The sequence below is a fragment of the Zonotrichia albicollis genome, chromosome 5 (assembly GCF_047830755.1).
Source record: "Zonotrichia albicollis isolate bZonAlb1 chromosome 5, bZonAlb1.hap1, whole genome shotgun sequence".
Classification (NCBI taxonomy): Eukaryota; Metazoa; Chordata; class Aves; order Passeriformes; family Passerellidae; genus Zonotrichia; species Zonotrichia albicollis.
In genome coordinates this window covers 52,295,655-52,315,522 of record NC_133823.1, presented here as the reverse complement: position 1 = coordinate 52,315,522, position 19,868 = coordinate 52,295,655, and the positions used below count along the sequence as shown (strand labels likewise).

General features: G+C 41.4%; 1 protein-coding gene across 5 annotated transcripts in view; it reads left to right on the top strand.

Annotated features, from left to right (window-relative positions):
• The first annotated feature begins 2,192 nt into the window (after positions 1-2,192).
• Positions 2,193-19,868, top strand: part of KIAA0232 (KIAA0232 ortholog) — a 64,001-nt gene continuing 46,325 nt past the window's right edge. For 3 of the 5 annotated variants that reach the window (XM_074541713.1, XM_074541710.1, XM_074541708.1), the window contains exon 1: positions 2,193-2,330. The gene's annotated coding sequence lies outside the window, so the exon portion shown is untranslated. The remainder of the gene's footprint in view (positions 2,331-19,868) is intronic. The other 2 variants (XM_074541712.1, XM_074541711.1) reach the window with 2 other exon arrangements.

Sequence of the window (19,868 nt, the reverse complement as noted above, 5' to 3'; positions counted from 1 at the left end):
GTTGGGATCCCTGAGATCTGACCACAAAACCAGAACTGTCAATTTGAAATGTCACACGGCAACTACGTGAATATTCAGAATAATCTGTCATTGGCCTCCATGCTCTGATTTGCTCCATTAGGAGAACACCAATGTTCTGAGCATCTGTTCCTTCTACAAACCTTCAGAGAAAAAATGTTCAGAAAGGGTGAAATAGAATGGATTCGTATTGATGATACACATTACTAATACATTGAGGATATGTACAGAGGACTATATGGAGATTGATTTAAATTGGTGCCAATTATTACTACACACAGATCCCAGATGCCTCATATTTTAGTATATCTTATTCTACCTTGAAAAGGGGAATTCAAATTGTGAGCTCCTGAACAAAAGGAGATTTGATTGCGATTGGCGCGAGTTGTGTTACAGTGGTGGTGAAACGCTTCTGATAAACCCGGGGAATGACTCAGCAGAAAACAGTCAGCAGGATTTCTCCCCCAAAGCTTTTCAGTTTCAGCTTTTCATAACAAGAAAATAACTTGAACGGTAATTAAATAGTTCAGAGAACAATTCTGTCCTTTAATCACACAGTTTAAAGCACTACTTTCTCTTTAGATTTCTCCCAAAATACTCCTGCGAGGTCTGGAGAAAGTAACTGATTAACTGCACTGTTCATACGACATGAATTACTGCCTCAGCGACATTTAAGAGAGTGCTGGTAGTTCATGTAGCTACACAATCTTGCATACTTAACTTTTGGCTAGCCTAAGTCAGATTTATGACTAAATTAAGTGCTAAGGATGTTCAAAATTGGCAAACCCTAGGTAAAACAAAAATAAGAATAATGTTGCTCTGTATCAGGAAATGAGTATATAGGCTGGGAGGCAGTGTTAGCATTCATGCTTCTTATGAGAGGTATTTTATATACAGACTTGTTGAAAGGCCTGAATAGGACCACATCCGGTACTGGGGGATCATGTTTTCAATGCAATCTTGGTTCCATTGACTGAAGATGTTGTGCACAAAAGAAGTAGTATGAGCCAATATGGATGACATACTGCATTTTGGAACTCTAGGAGCCACACGTTGAGCAGTGAACAAAAGGAAGAAAACCTCAGGATTACACAGACAGAAGACTTATTTTGACGTCTTACATAATATTGACTTTCCTCAAGCCCGTATGTGTTCATGTATTTGAGAAATGTGGGGTGGTAGTGTACACCTGAAAAGGGCATCATTATTTTCCCAATTAAGAAGCTTAATGAGTACTTTGGTGTGTCTTGTCATATTTTCAGCCTTACAGTGGCCCATTTTCACCCATCTACTATGCTAAAAATGTTGCCCTTTCATTACTCCACGGTTGTGTAAACAGTTGTGATTAAACTGGCATTTAATCAATTGGAACAAAATTCCCGCGGCTCCCGAGGAGCTCACCTACTAAACCCGACTTTCAATGGCAACAATTCCCCAACAGACGACTTCCCTTCCAGACGGGCTTTCATTGCGCAGTAAAATAAACTTTTATTTGCTAACCTTGCTCTCGGAGTCGCTCAGCATTTCAAAAGGACCTCACATGACAAACACCGCTACGCTCCATCATTATCCCCCGCTCCCTCCCCCGCATTCCTGCGCCGGCCCTGCCTGGGTGTTCCCCTCCCGGCGGCACAGCCCTCCGGAGGGGCGCGGGAGCTTCCGGCCGCCGCCCCTCCCGCCTCAGCGGCGGCCCCGCGGCCCGGCGCCCGCCCGGTGCCTCCCGAGCGCCTCGCCCGCCGCTTCCCTGCTCAGGCAGCCGGCGGGCAGCGCGGCGCTCTGCCGGCGGGCGGGAGGCTGTACAACCAGGGCAAAGGACACTTCCCCTCCTCCCCCCGCCCTTCCTGCGCCGCGGCCCCGACATGAAGGCGGCTTGCCGGCGCCCGGGCCCTACGGCCAACAGGGACAGGGATGAATACGGCACAGAGCAGAACAGACCGGTCCCATCATCTCCTGCCCACCGGCGCGATGGTCGCTAGCCCCTTCCCTCCCGCCCGGCTCAGCCCCACGGATCGGGATCAGGGATCCGGGCCGCCCTCTGGGCGGAGGGATACGGGGCGGAGCCGGCGGCGCGGTCCGCCGGGGAGCTGAGTCCCGTTGCCGGGTGACGGAGCGGCCGGCCCGGCCCCCTCCCTCCCTCCTTCCCTCCCCGTGGCGCTGGAACCGCCGCCGCCGCCGGTTTACGTAACGCCTCCCGGGGCAGGTCCCGGCTCCGTCCCGCCCGCCTCACTCGGGGACGGCAGCAGCGGGACGGAGTCCGCTGCCTCCTCCGGCTGCCAGAGGCCCCAGGGCCCCGCTCTGCGCCACCACGGCAGGTAAATGCCCGCCTCGGGCCCGGGGAGCAGAGGGAGGGGCAGGGCTGAAGGGAGGGAGGGAGAGTGGCAGCCGCCCTGTCCGTGGAACGGGAGGACGGAGCCGGGAGGCGGCAGCGGGCGCCCTTCCCCTCCCCCACTTCTTTCCCACCGCTGCGTTGGGACAGGCGGGCTGGACCCCTGGGAGCGCCGGGCCGGCGGCTCGGGGCCCGGCCGGGAAGGCCCGCGCATCCCTGCCCGCTCCGCTAACAGCCCGGGAAGAGGAGGAGTTGCGGGGCCGGGCCTGGTCCCGCCGGGAGGACGGGTTCCCGGGATGGCGCGTCCCGCTCTTGGGTTGCGCCTGGCGCAGCGCGGCGGGAGCGTGCCGGGGGGCGCGGGAGGAAGGGGCCGGGGAGGGGGTGACAGGAGCGCCGGGGGCCGGGCGGGGGGCGGCTGCCGGCCGGCGGCGGGCCGGGCTCGGGGGCGGGGCCGGGGGCCCGGCCGGGGTGCCCCGGTCAGAGCGCTGCCCGGGAGAGGAGCCGAGCCCTCCCTGGCTGCCGCCGGCTCCGCGCTCTTCCATGCCGGCAGGACCCGGCGCCAGGTGAGCGGCTTGTGCCGCGGCCGGGAGGAAGGCGCCAGCCTGGAGCGGGAGCAGCGGCTCGGTGCCCTCGGGCTGGTTCACGCCAGGGAGCAGAGGAGGAGAAGGAGGGAGGGAAAGGCGGCACCCCGAACCCACCCGCCGCGGGTGCCGGCCCGCGCCGGTGTCATCCGACGCTAGCAGACGGGAAAGCGGAGGATGCGGCGGTTCGGGGTCAGAGTAGGGAGATCCCGATCCGGGCAGCGCCTCGACTGCCCCGCCTGACCCCGCGGTTGAGGTGACGGGCTTGTAGCGCTGCCGGGCCCGGCTGGCGCTCACGCCGTGACCTTTCATCCTGAGCGGGCGTTCAGAGCGCAGCGGCGGCCGCGCACCGGGGAGGGGGAGCTGGGGACGGGCTGGGGCCGATGGAACCGCCCCGGCTGAGCCGTGGCCTCACAGGGCTGCGCTGCCCCGGGGGCTGCTCTGGCGGGGCTGGCTCGCTCCCCTCTTCTTTTTTTTTTTTTTTTCTCCTTTTTTTCCCCTTCCAGCAGCATTGTCCTTTAGGGCCTATTGAAGGCAAAAGGCGGATAGGAGGGCTAGGGCTGCTGCTGCTGGGGGAGGCGGAGCTGGGCTGATGGCAGAGTGACGGGAGCCGCAGCCTATGGGCGCTGCGAGCCGGGCGCCGCTGGGGCGGGAGCGCCGGCCGCGGCCTCTCGCGGGCGATGGGCGGGGTGGGGGACAAGGTTTGGCGAAGGTTACAGCTGAATGCAGAAGTGACACAAACTGACACTTCGCTCCGGCAAACTCGTTTCCATCTTCTCCTCGTGTCGTCTCGATTAAAAGTATACACGTATTGAATCGCGTTATGAAACTTTAGGAAAGCCAGAGTGCGGTGCTTTTTTTTCTGTCTTGTCTTTGTTTTAATTACTCATTGCAGTACCTGATACTGATCTGAAGGGTGAAAATAGTACGATTTGCTTGTTCTTCCTTTCAAATAAAACGCATTCCTGTAGTCTGATGTTTTCTGTGTATAAGTGATTTGGGCTGTAATTTATAAGCTTGGGATCAGAGGCCTCTGTGGTATGTGTAGTTGCTTTTCTTCATTCAAACCCTTTAAAATGTTTATGATTTCTATTGTGCACCATATATTTCTTCTGTATTCCTGAAATGAAGTAGGAATTGCCAATTGACTTTGGTTTCTTAACTGTCAAAAGTGAACTCGTGATGATTCAGTAGATAATTGTGTAAACCAAAGTACTTCACTGCAGTGCTTAAACCCTAGGTATTTCAAACTCCTCACAATCCATGGGAGTCTGTAATTGACGTTTTCCTTTATTATTTAAGGCAAAAATATGCCTTACAAAAGTAAACTTGACTGTTACTTGACATGTAACTGTACAGATTTTATTTTGTACTAATCCTCCATCTGCCGTTTCTTGTTAGTATGAATATGCTAAAATGGTAGTGTACAATCATTCTCTTCTAGTCAATAAAGCATATCATATAGGTATCAAATTCTTTTCTCTTCATCATTGAGATACAAGAGGGGATGTAAGTGACTTGAACAAAATGAGTAGCATGTTATCTGTTCATAATGTTATTTGTTTTCAAAGACTTGACAGTTATTGGGGAAATCCTGAGACAGGCCATTAAAAACCTCAGCAGTGCATATCCCCACCATGTTCTGCTTGACAGATATTAAGTTCTGTACAGTGACTTTATCCATCTGTTTGGGGCACCATTGGGGATAAGACCCTTTGAGTCCACGGATTCTGCAAATTTGGGTTGGGTATATGACCCTCCAGCTTTTCTGCTCATGAGCACTGGAATTGCAAGGAAAGTAAGGGTCAAAGAGATCTATATGTGACCCAAGAAGAAAAAATGGAGGTCCTGAACTTCTCTTACCTTATTATGCCTGTTTCATAGGCATATTTCAGCATCTCCCACTGCTTTTGTTGTTGCTATTTGCTTCCACGTTAGAGAAATTCCATAGGGGTAAAATGATGTCAGCATTTTCCTTTGCTCATTTGCTGTGCATTCTAGCAGGAATTAGGGTCAGAGGAAGATCTAGGTACTGTTCAAAACTCCATTAATTGTCCATCTTGAGCATCTTGTTTCTAGGTAAATAAAGCAACCAAGAGGCTGAACAGGTGAATTTTCTTGAAGGGTTTTACTAGGTTTTAGGCATAGTGTTGTAGAGTCAGAATAGACACTTTATATACTTAGCTGGAATCCCAGCAAAATCATGTTTCAGTTTGCTGCTTCTTTAAGCAATAGCTAATAACTGAAAGTAACAATACTATAATAGGATAGGCAACAATATCTGGTAAAGCAGAATGTGGTGAAGGCAGTGAGACTTAGAATTCCTGTAGAATTGGAGAGTTGGCAGGAAATATTCCCATTATCTGCATTGCTAATGGAGCTTGGAATACAAATGATCTTGTAGAAGCTATTTAATATGTTCTGTTTATTGGGATAGTCTGTTTTTAGGATATTCTTCTGTCTCGTGGAACAGAGATTGGTATCCTTCATTTTTGTCCAAGAAAAGTGATAAGCTGGTTGGATAATTTGTAAATGGGGTTGCAGAAATTAGTTATGTTGTCCATCCCCATAGTCCTGCCCCAAGAATTTTTTCCAACTAAAATCAATTACATGATACAAAAGAAAAATATTCAAACGAGTATTGGTGTGCTTAGTTATGTTTCAATACACATACAAAAGGAAAATTGTCTGATTGGAAGGAAAATTATGTTTTTTTTCTTAATTTGGAAATAATTTACCAGATTATTCTAGTCAGAAGTACCAAAACATTCTGACTGTGGGACTGTCAGAATGTTCTAGTAGAAAAAGATCTAGATGGGCTAGTTATAATGTTTTTACTAAAAAGCATCTTGCTCTACTTTCCTAAAGTTGGTTGGGTAGATTTTACTGGATGTTGAGAGATTTAATGTGTATTTTATTGGCCCACAGAGGTGGTTGGGGGTGCGGGGAAGGGTTGAGTAGCTTAAACATTCAGTACAAAGATTATTCTTTCACAGACATTTTACTAGCAGCTATTTCTGTAGCTTTATTGGAAGCTACTGAGTATTTTAAATTTTTAATTACCTGCTTCCTTTATAATTTCATATGCAGGATGTTTGGATCTACCTGCATAATACTATACATTGTTTGTTTTGTTTCTGCATCTAAATTTTGTTCATAACTTTGATACCAAAGAGAACATATGGAACATGACTTTCCAAGAGATTTATTTCTGAGGCAGTAGTGTGGAAATTTAAATAATGAAATATTTTTTCACTCTTGTGATATTGCATGTGATATTTTAATTATATTGGTGTGGAAATATAAATTATGTATTTAAATTAATTTTTTCAGGTCTGATATTACATGTAAGTTTTGTTATATCCTGCTAAGTCTGTGCTCAGGTTTGCTGTAGTGATTTTAATTTTTACTATAATTTGGGAAATGTTTAAATTTCTGGGGTTTGCTGTCTTGAGGAAGAAATTTCAAATATGCAGTCTTTGCTAATGTTAATTGTGTCTGTAACTTTCTAGGCCTTATTCTAGAAAGGATTGCATGTGAAAATCTGTACTCTGTGCAAAAAGATTTGTTAATAAATAAAAATAAATTGTAACAGGGATGAAATCTGAATAATTTTGTGGAGTTTTTACAGCTTTTAAAAATATTTCTCTTGTTACTATTAAATTTACCAAAGGAACAAGGCTTGCTGGATAGAGTGCTTGGCTGAGATTGAGAAAAGAGACCTGCATGAAGTTTTCTATCAGCTGTACTACTGAGTGAATTCAAGTGAAATTCAAGTGAAATTTCATTTTCATGTGCTTGTGTTTAAGGTGCTGTATAAAAAAGAGCAGCTGTTACCCCTCTTGTAGGTTGTTAAATTGTGTGAGTTTGTTTTTATGGTTTGGTTAGATGGACTAACTTGGTTGTAGAATTTGAAGGGAGACATGATTGCCTTGCCGATGAGATTTTGCATATATGGACCGTGGAAGAAAGTACAGAGAGACAGATAAGGGAGTGAGAGACTGGGGGTGGCTGAGGGCCAGGAAAAATAAAGCAACCTGACATAAGATGGTACAGCTTTAACATCAGAGCGGGGTTGCAAGGTCTGTATCCTCTGCAGGGTTATTCCAGGTGGTGTTTGCATAGTCACGGCTTGGATTGAGATAATAATCATCAACAGTAAAATGGGAAAGCATGATAAAACATACACAAATTGATTAAAGAAGTTATTTTGTTAATTTAGCATGTGTCATATGTACTTTTTAAGACAAGAGTGTTTTAATAGCCTAAAGAAAAAGGTCTGCTTGAAGAATCACTAATGAAGAAATCAGTAATGCCTATTGCTGCCACTGGATGAGTAATTAATTCTCACTAGATCCTTGTGACACTGTAATGTGTTATTGTGAACTTGAACCAAAATTGAAGACTGTGGCTGAGTAGATGTGCAACTTTAAAGCATTGCATTGGATTTAGGACACTGGAATGTCCTAAAAGAAATGGAGCCAGCTTCCAGTTATTTGGTGGGTTCATATCTTTACTTTTTAAGGCACAGGAAAAGCTTTTACTGTTTCATGATATTTGATTTCTGCTCTCTGAAGACTTTGAGCTAATTACTGGTACTAATTAGCTAAAGACTTCTGTTCAGTGAATTCCTCTTCTGGTTCTGTTTTCTGAGGTAGAAGTTCAATCCACTGCGTATTCAAGTCTTGCATTTGACAGTGAAACTGAATTGCCTTTAGTGATTTTTGTTTTATTGATGTTTTTATAGCCGTTTTGATGGAAGTCATGTTGAATTGTGTGAGGTGACAGAAAAGTTTTAAATTGCCTCTTTAAGTTCAGATATTAGTTTATCATATGTAGATGATTTTTTCACCGGTCTCTCTGAACTGAATATCTTACTGACTTCAGGGAAACCTCAGAGTTCCAGTTTTTAGTAACTTTGTTCTTGAATTGTGAAAGAAATGCCTTGGTTAACAGTACAGTAACTTCCTTGAAGAGAATTAATGCAATGCTGACCTGCTGTTTTTGTAAGAGGTTTTCTGGTTGCACTTTAGTAAAATGACCTTTTCATCTGTCATTTGAAGTATCAAGCAGCAAATGTATTATTTTAAGAGCAATATTAAATTGTCCTACTTATTCAGTCAGTAAACTTTTTTTAATAAGTAGTGTTTTTAAACAACATACCTAATCATAAAAATGGAGATATGATAACAAATATCGTCACTGTTTTTATGGAAAAAGCCTGGCAGCCTTACAACATAAACTGAACAATAAATGCCTATGCAAATTCATTCAAATGTTAAAATAAAAATTATTTCATGTTGACTTGCTATTCTCTTCAAAATTGCAAAGTATCCTCCTTCGGATCTCAATTTCATAAATAGAAGTTCATTTACTAATATTTTGCAATAAAAATCAGAGGTGGTAGAGGGGCAGGGAAAAAGTATTTGAAACTATTTCCTTTGTAGGCCTGCCATATTTTATGTGCTGTAAATTCAGTATCTTCTCTGCTGGTTAAGTTTTAGAGCTTGAAAATTCAACTTGTCAGAACTCTGTGTTTACTGAGCCTCCTGTGGCTGACACATCCTGTAAGTTTTTACACTCTTATTAATAAAAACATTGTCTGTATATTACTTCAAACTGAATTTAGAGAAACTTCTTTTTATTAAAATAACTGTTGAAAAGGCTATGTAGTTAGGTGAAGTAATATTTGTTCTGAAACTCTTTATGAGGCTATTTAAAGCTTTTCAGCAAGATAGTAATTAACTCCCTGAGCTGCAGACCAAGTATGGAAAACATCAATAGTAAGTATTCAGAAAATACTTCCATACAAATTAAAGAAATTAATAAACCAGAGTAAAATATATAGTGTGGTCTTTAATGAGTTTGCTGTTTATATACATATGGATTATTAACCTTGCAAGTATAAATAGCAGGACAAATATCGCAGCCTTTAAATGAACACTGGTGGTTGGATCTTTGGCATTCATAATTCATTCTCCTTTCTTTGCCTGACTGAAAGATGCAGTGTGTGCCTGAGAGTAAATTGTATATTAATTGAAATAAATCTTGTATGGTTGCACTACAAGAGTGGCCACTGGATTCCAGCTGATATGAGGAGCACTGAATATTTTATCGGGGTGGTCACACTGGTGGCCTGGAGGATGATTCCACCTGGTGGCTGCCTGTTCCTTGGAGGAGTCTGCAGCACATTTTGGGGTACATGGGTGGGTGTCTGTTTCTCTCACTGAGCTGTTCAGAACTGGGGTCACATCTGTTTTAATGCACACACATGTAACTTCTTGCATGGGCCTCCAAGCATTACCATCCCACTTGGGAATGGAGTTCAAATACAGGCAAGTACCTGTTGGTCGCAGATAGTTTGAACTGCTCTAAAAGTTAAGTAAATAAAGGACATCAGGAGGGCAGGAAAGAAAATGATCAAATAGTCAAGAGCATATATCTTAGTCTTTCCATTACTTGACTGCATCCTGTATTGTGTTTTGAAGTCCTGCATATATTCTAGGTGATAATAAGGCTAGTAAATATAGTGAGACACAAGTAGTAGAAAGCTTACAGAATTTACCTGCCAAAAATCCTGAAGATAAATGTCTTGGTGAACTCAAAATATGTGCATCTGTGTGATTGCAGTTCTATTTGGTTTTGTAGTCTGTTAACTCCATTAATATTTCCCTAAACCTGAGGAAGTATTATTGAAGTATGATGATGGTAATCAGTGATGTGTACATAGTAAAAGGTATTGCTTTTGATAAATAGTGTCCATGTGAAGATTCTCATGGGACTGAACAGAAAAGACTGTAGCTGTCTCCTCCTTGAAGTTGCATCTACAAAAGTATTTCTCCCCAGGATCTCAGGTCCAGTAGCAGCCCATCCAGGCAATCCCTGTGTAATAAACTGAGCTGAACAAGATACATCTCTGGCATTGCCCTGCTACACTGCTAAGATCTGCAAGTTCAAACTGAAAAACTTAAATCATACCACTGTGTTCAGTGGTAAAAGAAATATAGCAGAAAGGTCAGAAAGCTGATGTTAGTGGTACAGAAATGACTGTGATGGTTGGAGGGTAAAGTGTGAGGTGAAGCACTGCCTCAGTGTTTGAGGTCTGCACTGCCACATATTCTCTTGGGTTCTCCACACTTGAGTGATCCATCCTGTTCTCAATTAGTTACAGAGCAACACCTGCCTCTCTCCCAGCAAATCTGAAGGAAACAGTAATTTCTTTGTTATCCCCAGGCTACTGTTTGAGACTGAGTCTGCTGGATGTTACGAGTACAGGGTGTGGTTGCAGGGGTGCCTAGTGAATTTCTGTAAAAATATTGGAAGTAAATATCATACCTGTTGAAGTACCTGAATTGGCTTGCACACTTCACGTTCCTTAGAATAATTATTTTCTGAAAGACTTGGATTTGAATTAGCTAAAATGTAGCTGTGCATTCTACCTTCCTAATGTTTTCTTGTGATTCTTAAGTGGATCTAATAGTGGGTTGCTGCTGAAAGGGGCAACCCCACTTCCTCTCTTATGCCACATGTAGAAATTCCGTGGTGAGAGAGCGAGTTGATGAGTTGATCACTGATTTGTATTTTTTAAGACTGGGTTACCAAAAATGAAATATTTCCCTTTGGAACAAAAAATTGATACAGTTCATCTATGCAGCCACACAGTGGATGTGTTGAGTACAAGGACAAGAGGGTGGGAACATGGAGGAGAGGATGAGAGAAACAGTGGAATGTCTTGTCCCCTCTTGGTGGCAATGTGCAGTTCCTGTTACCCTGACTCACCTTCAAGTCATCCACAGAGGTATCTCTGTCAAAATGCTGCTGCTGTTGTTCTCTTGGAAGTTAGTAACTAGTGCTATAAAAATTATCACTTCTGGTTTTTGCAAACTTGTGCTGGCAGCAGTAGTAATTCCTTTAAGTCTATGTATGACATTGTTTTAATTAATTTTTAATGTGAAAAATATTTACCAAAATTCTTTGTCATTAGATGCTGTATTTTTAAAGTTCTAAAAAGTTATCATACATCTAAGTTATGCAATATGTGTACATTTTTTCTTTTTCAGCTATGATTTAAAAAAAATGTAGTCATGTTTAAACAAAGTAAAATTTGGTTCAAACAGCAGTGTAGACAGTAACAAACTAAATAGAAAAAAATTCTCATGTCAGTGTATGTTTATTGTTTTTTAAGGACAGAATGGAATTATTAGTACTCTGTTGGTAGCTAGATAACCTTTTGGACAAATTCTTAAATAATGTGATTGTTGCCATTGTTAATGGCAGGTGGGCATTTGATAATAGTGAGGCAGCATTTAATTGTCTAGATTCAGGCAATTTACAGATATAGAAGTCTTCCCATTTCTTAAATCTGTTTAATGGACATATTTTTAACAGTTTCAAGTCCTTCTTAAATAGCAAAATTTTTGGAGATACAATTCTTTGGGTTGAGGTGGTTGTAGGTTACAGATGTGCTGTACTTAAACTTATCTGGTGCAATTGCATAGTCTGTGGTACCAGAGATTGTTTTGTCATGTTTTATTTTGTGAGAAATGCTCTGAGCTCCATTCTGTTTATTGAAGTGGTATCTATGTGCTGCATAATGACATGCTTGCTTTTGAGTTTTTTTAATGCAGCTTTAATATTGAGTTGACCTCCTGAAGCAGTTTCCTGAGTGATGCTATGAAATAAAAATACTTCCATCCTGAAGATAAAATTTGTTTCCCACGTTATCAGGACTCCCACTGAACCATGATCTGCAAAACTTGCCAACTATTAGGCATATTAATGATTTTTTAAAGTCATATTATATATACTGAAGGCCCACTTCATTAGTCTCCACTCTGCAGAGATGATTCTTTACAAGCCTGCTGCAGTGAGGACCTTTCCAAAAGAGTCTTGCTTATGAAGCACATTCAAACCTTGCAACTCTATGAAATGATGTTTTGGGGTGTACACAGTGTCTGCAGGTTTTGTTCTTAGGTCATGCTTTTTCCCTTTCTGTCTTACCTTTTTTTCTTAGCTTAAAAGTTTTACATTTTCAAGCTTACATGCATATTTGTTTTGCAGAAGTAAAGAATACACAGATGACAACATTTGGGGTCTTTGATATGCAACTGACCCCCTAGGGCAAGTGTCTCACCTGCTGATTCTGCTGTCCCTTATGAGCTGTTTCCCATAGCTCTGTTTTTGGTTTTTGCTCCCTGACAGGATTGATGTTTTCACATCTTTAAATAAAGTCCTGTGAGTTAATAATGTGCAGCCCTGTGAGTGGATCAGCTTGTTGCACTCCTCCAGCAACTGTTTTTTGAAATGTTGTTCTTGTATGATGGTAAACATAAATGTTTTATAAGAACAGCTGTACTGGTTCAGACAAAGGCTTTGACAAGCCCTGCACTTGTCTGCAGCATCATCTCTAAAGGAGCAGTTAGGGACAAAAACAGAAGAGGGGGAATGGTATCTCCCCTAAATTCTCCCTCAGCCATACACTATTTTCAGCCTAGGGGATGTCCTGACCTTGATATGGTTTGTCTAGTTAAAAACTCTCAAGGGATCTCTCTTACTCGATTTCCATTGAAGACCATCTTTTATTTTTTTTTGGGGGTCTTTGGTATCTCTTGCAAGGAATTCTGCTGGCTGTTGTGTGAAGTTTTGTATGTAGATCTTACTATCTCTTTAATACTTTCTAGTAACAAAAATTAGATGTTGAACAGTCAAGTCTCTGTCCATGGAGAGACATGGATTAATAGCTCACAACTCATTGATTTATGCCTCAATAGGGTATTTATTGCCCCTGGGCCTCATTTCAAGTTTGCCTATGCTGTATTTTGTTTACTTTTTTATTGCCCAGTCCACTTTCATAATGGCCATCTGTATTTTTTCAGTTGCTCTTCCTGGTCACTTGCTGTCCTTTGGTAGCTTCTAAACTGTGTCACCCATCTTATCTTCCAGGCCACTTAGGATTTTATCAGGTAATACAAGTCCCAGAGCAGAATCTTTCAGAACTGCATTGGTGACTTCCCCTGGTGTTATCTTCATTAAATCTGTTCTTTTTCTTTGCTAACCTAAGTAACTGGGGCTTACATGGTAGCTCTTGAATCCTTTGAGTAATTCCATTAAGCTTTTATACAGGATTAGCAGCTTCAGATTTTCATTTGGATGTGTTATGAAAATAAGATTGCAGATTTGCAAGGGAAAAAATCTTGCAGTAACACCCAGGCACTGATTTCTGTCTCCCCTGTGGTTCTTTGACCTGAGTTACCCTAGAACTGTAAGCCCAGCCTCATTAGACATCAGTTCCCTATAAAGCATAAACCCATTACAAATAGGACTGTATCACTCTTGTACTTCTTGGTAATGCTTCTTACAAAGGTTGGTTCTATGTATGTTTAAAGTTGATTCACAGAGCTGCTTTTATGCTTCTGACCACTTTTAGTGCTTTGATAGCAGCCAGGTGTTTAATCTCTGTTTCTCATGGCAGGACAATATTTCTGTAGTGTTTCAGTGCCTTGGTCATGAATCAAGCTGCTGCTCTTGCTGTTTGTTGAGCATAAAATAGCTGTCCTTGCTATGAAGACTGCACAGTCAAATTTCTTAGATTATCAAGGAATGTGGTTAAAAAATAGCAACTTCTCTTACTTCTGAATTCACATGTCTTTTAAATACTGTGTGAAATTAAGCACACAAATTCCATTGTTTGCTAGACTTTAAATAGGCTTTGGTTTTGAGCTTTTGACAGTGCCTTTCCCAGTGTGTAGCTGCTTGGTTTTTTTCTATTAAGGATTTGTTCATCATTTTTGTGGAAAGAAACAAAAGAAATTAGTGTAAAATTGCAGATTCTTCCACAAGATATAAGAACAATATGGAGTTCTGTTGCCATCATATAATTTGGTCATGCTTTTGACTATCAGTTTTCTAAAGGGGACTGAAATTTACTGCACTGTATATGTGATTTTAGTATGTTGTTGACCAAACTTGACAAAGTTTTTATTCTTTTAATATTAATTAGGATTTTTCATAATTTTTTCCCCACTTGTAGTTGCCAGCGAAAGGACATACTGTTTGCTTTTAATAAAACCATTCTGGAAAAAAACATTTGTTTGAAAAACATTGTTCTGGTTAAAAAATGTGGACTATATATAAATAATTTAATTTTTTTCCCGTGTTCATTTTATAAATGAACAGTGTCAAAGTGGAGAAAAAAATTAAAATGAGAGCTGTTAATTTAAACTGTGTCATGCACTGGTGTATTTCAAAGAATAATAGAGGAAACTTTGTATAAAACAGCAGTTTTGACTTAACTATTGTGTGAGAATATGTTTAGTCTAATTGTTAACATGTAGCAGTAGGCAGCATGAAACACTGGAAACACAGATGTTTTCCCTTTTGAGAACTGAAGGAAGGAAAAGTAGTGTCTGTGGATTATCCAAGAGATTGGCTTCTTTGTAGAAATGTATCAAAATGTGTGAGGAGTAAATTTGAGGTTTTAGAGACTCACAGGTTGTACAAGTAAACAGTGTATTAGTTTCCAACCTCTTTCAATATGTAATCCAGTAACTTTTTTTTTTTTTCTAGTGATAGTATTGACCCCAGTGTAGTGAATTTAAGCCTGCTTCCTTTTCAAGTTACCTTTTATGATCCCCAAGACATTGTCTGTGGACCTTTACCTGATGGGACAATTGTAAGGGATATAAGTTTTACTTTCTTATTCCAATGTCTTCTACTGCTTTAAGAGTTGATAATTAAGAAAACTTGAAAGCATGTTAAATCATTGTATTGTTTGGTTTGTTTTTTTTTTTATTTACAAAAAATGTTGGTTTGGGACTTTGCTGCATGGATACACAATTTTCAGAGGCCTCTTGGTGCTGATGAAATAGAGATTAGGTTACTTTAGATGAATTCAGTGGGTTTTGTGGTTTGGCTTTGGTTACTGTTTTCTAACAGTATGCAAGAGAATATGGAGAAAAAGAACTGTTAAAGACATGGAATTGTCTTGCTTGGCACGAACTTTTAGTTAATCTTTCTGTTGATAGTCCATGCATTAGCACTTTATTGGTGTGCTTGTATCAAGCTTCATTGAAGAGTGATTTAATTACACCTTTCTTTTACTGCATTCTTTGGTAATCTCTGATTTTATGCTATCGTCCTATATCCCATAGAGACAACTGCCACAAGAAGTTGTTTGTTACTTAGGTTATTGTAGTACCAAGACACTTTAAAAAAAAAAAGTTCTGTGTATTTGTTCTGACAGCACCCATATTCCAGTTATTTTATGGAGAAGACTAGATTACTTAGTCTTCAAAAAAGGTTATTTACTATGAAAGAGCAAATGTGTTGTAGGGAACAAAACTGGAGAGCTCCAGCATCACTGATCTGGAGCTCTGGATCTTCCATATCATTGATCCTCCTTTCTGTTGCTTGCTATAGGTTATTTAAAGTCGTTGCTTTGCTGTAGCTGGATCTAAGGGAGAGTAAGGCTTAGTTATTTTCTTCTGCTGTCTATTGTAGATCAAAAGAGTATTTAATGTCTATCACGTGGAATAGAATTTTGAGAATTACATGTATTCTAAGACAGTCTGAGTTGAAAAATCAGAGTGTTTATACAATATTGTGTTCTCAGTCTTTAGAAGACGCTTCGTGAATTGGCCCTTGTGCCTCTCCTGGTTAAGCTGCTGACAGTTTAACTGGTGTGACCTTGTTAAGGTCATTGATCAGTATTGCGAAAACTGAAGGTTACTTTAAAGGAAAAAATATACTAAGAAGTGGAGTAAGGAGAAATTATTTTGAAATAGTTTCAACATGTATTTTTTACTTTGTAAATAAAAAGTACTTTCAGAAAGTATTGATGCAGATGTTTAAAATTGTATTTGGTAATTCTTGTTAAAAGGCATGGCCATCTGTCATATTTTATAGCTGGAAATGGAGAATTCTTTCCGACTTAGTTAAAATAACTAGGCTTCCACTAATTATTTAAGATGTAATGTGCTCGCTCTGTTCAGATTAGCCCTGGCCTTGTGAGGATGGAAAACTTATTTTTAGTGAGACAGTGTGAAATAGATTTAAGAGGGATAATAACTTATTTGTCAGAAAGTGTTATTTCTAAAATCAAGCTTCACATCTATCAGCAGAAATGTTTGCTCTTTGAGTGACTTGTATTAATTTGATATGGAAAATCTCTCCAGTACTGGGATAGAAAAATACTCCTTATGAAATTTTGTTAAATTTAAAACATAATGGAAATGCTTAAGACCATCTATGAAACAAAGCACTTGAGAGTTGTAAAATGAGAACTCTTAAATAATATTTAATAAATCTGTTTAGATTTCCAGGTTTTGTATCATGTAACTGAATGGTAAAAGAGGTAATAGGATATGATATTAAAAAAAGCTTAAGTACAAAACAAATTACAAAAAATTTTTGTCTGATTTCATAATTCCTCTTGTAATCTGTCTCTCTCTTGCTGTCTTTTCCCTCTCTTCCCCATCTAATAAAAACAAGACACACTTTAACTGGTCAGCTGAAGTCAATCAGATTTTGTTAGCTTAGGTCTCAAGAACAGAATTTCTCGAATGTCTCACTTAAATAAGTGTTAAGATAGAAAAGAGAGGCCCCATTATCATCTCATTCACGGAAAAGCTGAAACACAAACTCAGTCTTTACTAGGTTTAGCTAAGGAGCTAAACAATGTGCCAAAGTTTTGATTGAAGTGACTCGGTATCCAGAAGCTTTGCCATAAAGAATTGGAATGGTTTGAGTTGAAAGGAATCTTTCAAGATCATCAACGCTCACTTCTGTGGGCGGGGACATCTTTCATTAGATAAGGTTGCTCAAAGCCCTGCCCAGCCTGACCTTGAATGCTTGGAGTAGATCATGCACAGCTTCTCTGGACAAGTTGTTCAGTGTCTCACCCTTTCAATGTAAAAATACCTTCCTAATGTCCTATCTAAATCTACCAGTTTTCAGTTTAAAACTCTGTTACAACAGACCCTTATAAAAAGTCTGTCCTCATTTTTCTTCCAAGCACCTTTTAAGTTCCCTCAGTACCTTGGGGTGCATTTCATCAGGTTCCATGGATTCATGTCCTTCAGGTTCCTTAGATGGTCTCAAATCTGACCTTGTGCTGCAGTGGGCAGTTCTTCATTCTCCCAAGTCCCCACGTTTGCCTCCAGGGAGTGGGGCAGTGTCTGGAGCACTTGCTGGTGAAGACCAGGATAAAGAAGTCATTAAGTACCTCAGGCTTGTCCATGTCCTGGGTCTCCTTTGAGATAGGGCCCTTTTATCACTGATGTACCTATAGAAGCTTTTTCTTGCTTCATCAAGCTTGATGTCCCTGGCCAGATTTAATTCTATCACAGCTTTAGCTTTCCTCCCTGATTCCTGGCTGATTGTGCAATTTCTCGGTATTCTTCTCAAACTACCTGTCCTTGCTTCCACCCTGTGTAGGCTTAATTTTTCTGTTTGTGTTTGTCCAGGAGTTCCTTGTTCAGCCATGCAGGTGGCTGGTGTTTTGCCTGACTTCCTTTGGTAGGCATGCATTGCTCCTGAGCCTGGAGGAGGTGATCCTTCAATATTAACCAGTTTTCTTTGGCTCCTCTACCAAGCAGATCCCTGAGAAGGCCAAACTGTGCTCTCCTGAAGGCCAGGGCAATGAGCTTGCTGTGCAGCCTTGCTGCCCTGAGGATCTTGAACTCCACTGTTTCACAGTCACTGCAGCCCAGCTGCCCTTGAGCTTCACATTCCCCAGCAGCCCCAGCATGTTGGTGAGAAGGAGACCCAGCATAGCAACTTTCCTTGTTGGCTTCTCTAACTCAGGGCAGGAAGTTGTCACCATTATCACATTCCAGGCACCTCCTGGTCCTGGATTGCTTATGCTCTGCTGTGTTGCCCCTCTAACAGATATGGAGGTGGTTGAAGTCCCCCATGAGGACCAGGGCTTGTGAGTGTGAGACTGCTCCTTCTGTCTATAGAGGACTTGATGGTTCAGTCTTCCTGGGTGGGGAACCTTAGCAGACCCCCAGTATAACATGGCCTGTCCCTTTCATCCTGACCCATAACGTTTCAGTCAGCTCCTCTTTTGTGTCATGGCAGAGCTCCATGCACTCCAGGCAGTCACTGACATAAAGGGTAACATTCCCCTCCTTGTCTCCTGTGCCTGTCCTTCCTAAACACCCTGTATCCTTCCATTCCAGCACTCCAGTCATAGGAGGCATCCCACCATGTCTTAGTGATGCCAGTAAGATGATAGACTGCAGGCATGTGCATGTCTCTAACTTTTTTATTTTAATTGTCTTTGCTTCGCACGTTTCCATTTTAGCTGGGCTCCCAATGGAGGCAGCTTGCTGGCTGGAGTGGCAGAAGTTCCTTTGTGCTGCTCTTCAGGTGCTCTCCTGCTGATCTACAATCCCTTTCCAGGCTCTGAGCATCTTTTGGTGGCTCTAGCATCTAACTGGTAGCAGTGGGATGGATTGAGGCTCCTGTTCCCTTGAACCTTTAGGTAGTTCTGCACCATGTCTCAAAAAAGAGATATGAAGAGTGTTAGTTTTCCCATATCTATGAAATGTAGGATTTGGGGGCCAACAAGGGTTATGGCATTGACTTGGGGAGAACATTCATTACGCGTTCTACTGTGGGGAGCCAGCAGGACTGAACAGATTTTCTGGAATGTTGTTCTTCAACAAGTAAGATAGTATGGACTTCTGAAGAGTTTGGACCTGTGACTCTTGGATTTGGACTACCTTGGGTCACAATACTAGATTTTACTTGTACTTTCTGTTCTCTAATTATGTGATGAAGCAGTAACCTCCAGTGCCTTGCAGCATGTTTCTACCTACTGTGTTTTGTGCTTACTTAAAAGATTTTGACTAATTGAAACATGCTGCTGAGCAATATTGAATAATTTTGTGTTTTCTCCTTTCTCAAAATGAGCACTGCAACCAGAGCAGTAAGGTCACTTTAGGAGAGGGAAAGGCTTTTGTAAACTCGCTAGCAACTGATCGTTATAGGTTTCTGTTTGGTGATGTTGCAAGTGACTTAGAAAAATCTGGAATATACATTTGTACCTGTGTGGTGCTGTAAAAAAAGCTCCTAAAAACGATCATCTTTCGTTGTATTGACATGTATCAACTTTCAGTTTTGTTTGGCTGCAGAACACATGCTGCCCACATGAAATGCTGCCCCAGTACCTAGTTCAGATAGTTGTATTAGGTGATGGCTGGTGTGTGCTGGTTATCTTGCACTGGGGTTAAAACAGAACAGCAGATTTTGCTTAGTCACTTGAGTCTATTTTGTTTCCTTTTAGTAAAGGGACATTTCCTGCGTGGAGTTGAGCTTTGTTTTCTCATGCTAAGAAGTTGGAGAGGAGAAGGAAGGCCTACACAAATGCCAGATTGGCATGTGGCTGATAAATAGACCAATCCAAAAATGCCTTTTTTGGGCTGACATATTCTGCGTTTGAGAGCAGAATGCTGACGTGTGTGGTGCTTGCACCTTCTGCCCCTGGCTTATCAAGATTGATTTGTGATTGTGGGTGGTGTAAGTCTTAGGATAGTTTGTCTATTTTAGGACATGGTTTAGAGTTTAAGCTCTCAGGTAGGACAGGTGTATGCTTTGTGTAAAGAAGGTTAAATGTTAATTTTTGGCACAGATAAATTATGTTCTGTTCAAATTTTGAAGTTATTCCAGGGATTTACATTTTTATAAGGACAGTTTTTTTGGATGATAAAATGTTTAACTGTCCTGGAACAAGGCAAATAATTGAAACTAAGAAAAAAAACCCCAAAACCACCACCGCCAAAAAACCTGAACCTGAAGGTAGTAGTAACCACTTAGTAGTAGGATTTATGAAACTCCTGATCAGATGAATTTCATTAATTCAGTGTTTTATAAACAAAACGCTTCTATTCTAGAAATGGGTATCACTGCAAAACAGTAGGATTATATTGTCTTCTAGTGAT